This window comes from Diceros bicornis, unplaced genomic scaffold, assembly GCF_020826845.1.
Source record: "Diceros bicornis minor isolate mBicDic1 unplaced genomic scaffold, mDicBic1.mat.cur scaffold_93_ctg1, whole genome shotgun sequence".
NCBI classification, from domain to species: Eukaryota; Metazoa; Chordata; class Mammalia; order Perissodactyla; family Rhinocerotidae; genus Diceros; species Diceros bicornis.
In genome coordinates this window covers 708,593-711,599 of record NW_026691823.1, presented here as the reverse complement: position 1 = coordinate 711,599, position 3,007 = coordinate 708,593, and the positions used below count along the sequence as shown (strand labels likewise).

General features: G+C 37.8%; 1 pseudogene; it reads right to left on the bottom strand.

Annotated features, from left to right (window-relative positions):
• Positions 1-397: 397 nt before the first annotated feature.
• Positions 398-1,154, bottom strand: LOC131403861 (small ribosomal subunit protein eS6-like; annotated as a pseudogene).
• Between the last annotated feature and the right edge of the window lie 1,853 nt (positions 1,155-3,007).

Sequence of the window (3,007 nt, the reverse complement as noted above, 5' to 3'; positions counted from 1 at the left end):
GGCAGAGATACTGGTGGAGTTATTTTGTCATATATCCCTCGATTTGGGTTTGTCTGATGCTTTCTCATGTTTAGATGAAGGTTATGCATTTTTGGCAAGAACACCACAGAAATGGCACTGTGCCCTTCTCAGAGCATAAAGTCAGGAGACATGGTGGTCTCTGCCAAGTTTCTCCATGTAATTATTCCCCTTCCCTTGTCATTAATAAATATCTTAGCGGAAATACTGAGACTATGCAAATATCCTGCTTCTCCTCAAACTTTTACCCACTAATTTTAGCATCCTTCAATATATTTTGCCTCTGATAATTATCAATATGGTGTTTGTCTAATGAAGATTTTCTTTCTTCTTCTTCTTTTTTTTTTTTTTTTTTGGATATCTGATCTTATTTGTTACTCTTAGAAAATTTCATTTTTGACTGGACTCAGACTTAGAGGTAGAAGCTCTCAGGACAGCCCCCGTCTCTTGGCAATCTGTTCCTGGTGTTTTTCTTTGGTCTCCTTCACTCTCTTGGCCAAAAGTTCAGCATATTCTGCAGCCTCTTCCTTGTTTTTCTTAGTACACTGTTTCTTCAGAGCAATAGGCCGCCGTTTGTGTTGCAGGACCACGTGGAGGAACAAGATGCTGAATCTTGGGTGCTTTGGTCCTAGGTTCTTACCTTTTTTGTCTAGGGGCTTTCTCACAACATTCTAGCGGACATCATCCTCTTTAGAGAGATTGAAAAGTTTGCAGATTCTGCTAGCTCTTTTGAGTCCCACACGACGAGTCACAGTAGTATCAGTGAGTCCAGAAATATCCTTCTCCCCTTTTTTCACAATGAACAAGTTGAGAACACTCAGATTGGCAACCACAATGCAACCCCCAACAGATTTGTGCTTTCTTTCTCCAGTCCTCCTCCGTCTGTAACAGGAATGCCCCTCACTCAATAGCAGGCAGACACGGCCATGGGTCAAGACACCCTGCTTGATGGGGAAACCCTGCTTGTCATTCCCACCACTGATTCGGACCACATAACCCTTCCACTCTTCACCCAGAGCGTCAGCAGCAACTTCTGTGGCCATACGCTTCTCACAAAATGTACAAAGTTGGCATTCATCGTCCACTTCCATGAGTTTCTGGCAGCCAGTGACCGGGAAAGAGATGTTCAGCTTCATCCTGAAGCAGCCGACTACCTCCGAGGCACCACAAAAAAAGAGGCTAATGAAGACTTTCAATTTTCCTCATTCCTCTATATATATTAGTTGGAATTTTTCTCTAAGGAGAAGCTATCCCTTCTCTCTCAATTATTTATTCATTCATTTGTGCCCTTCATTTTTGCTTGTGTGTTCCCTCTGTTTCCCTTCTTTGCCAGGCCAGTAGGAATTTAGCAAAGCAATAGATAAAAACAAATATCATTTAAAAAGACAACTCCCAAAGTATTTTCAAATTTTTTGCACTATCCTGTCTAACCAGATGGACTAGTCAAACAACAAAAAACTTAGATTAAGATCAGACACACAAACAACATTGATCAAAGTAACATGAATCCATAAGAAACAAACTGACCAAAAAAAAGACAAAAGTCCTTACTCACTGACTGTGTGTGGTATCTTAGGGGCAAAAATTAAATCAATGCATTTTGACAACCAATGTTCATTTTGTTTGTCTCCAACTCTCTAACCGGGTAAAGTTTCTAAATAAAAGAAGAAGCTAATTGCTTTATTTCAAAATGGATAGTGGTTTTTAATGGTTTATTTTGGCTTGGGGCTTTTTCTCTCCAACCAGGACATCTATTCTTCTTCAGAGAACAAAACAGAAAATAAATTATTGGTACCGAAGTAGTATGAATATTGATACCATCAGATGTTTCTACCCTAAGAAAGATTATTTCCACATCTATCATCAACGAAATGTTTTGCAAAACAGGTTGTTTTTCCAACAGATTGGTGTATGGTGAATCAAAAAAGTTTGCATGTGAGGAGAATAAGCATTGATTCTAGAAATGAGCCACAATCTCTTGGGTGGCCTAAGAACAAGTTACCAAACTTGCCTAGACCTGATTTTTCCATCTGTGAAATGATGATAGTTTTTACCTACCTCATTAAGAGATGTCAGACATTAATTGATGTTCATAATGGGCTTGAGATCTGTGATTAAATCTGTTATCCTTATGGAAAACAGAGCCATTCAACCACTGAGGAGCAGTAAACAAATCAGGGGGATGTATAGTCCATGGAAAGAAATACTAAAGAGTGAAAAGTTAGTCAAGAATGAGGAGTGGGGCCTGGGACAAGAACCTCTTTCGGTGTGTAAGTATTCGTGCATTGTTATTGTTCATGGAATTAAGAAATACACCTCTCTGATGTCTCAATATGCGGACTCTTCTTCGCCACACTAAGGTTCTTAACCTTTTTCGTGTCATGGATATTTTTAACACTTCAGTGAAGCCACAGACCTCTTCTCATAATGCTTTTTAAATACATTAAAAAGTATGTAGGATTATGAAAGAAACCAATTTTATTAAGGCACAGTTATCATAATGTTTTTAAAAATTTAGTCAGAATTATATGTATGCTTCTTTATTAAATTAGATGAGATCTAATAGCAGTCTAATAACTACCATAATTTCAAAGTTGTGATGGTTGTAAACAACATTTCAAGATATTTGCAACAACTCTAATGTGATATAAAAATATCCGTGTTTTCTGTTAGTGATAAGGTTAGAGGAACTGCTCTTATTATTGCTACATTTATAATTTTAAATTGCTAAGTTTTAGTTGGAAGTTACTGAAAATAAAGATGTATTATTCTTCCCATCCAATTTCATGGACCCTCTAAATTTTATCCATGGGCTTCTTGGGGTATTTGGATCTCAGGTTAAGAAACTCTGTTCTAAACCTATCCTGGAAACCCTCAGATAGCCAAATACTTGATATTATTTCTCCAAGTGCAATCAGGTGATCATAGCTATGGAGTGTTTACTAAAAATGCAAATCTCTTGACCTTTTCCTAGACCTGCCGAATCTGT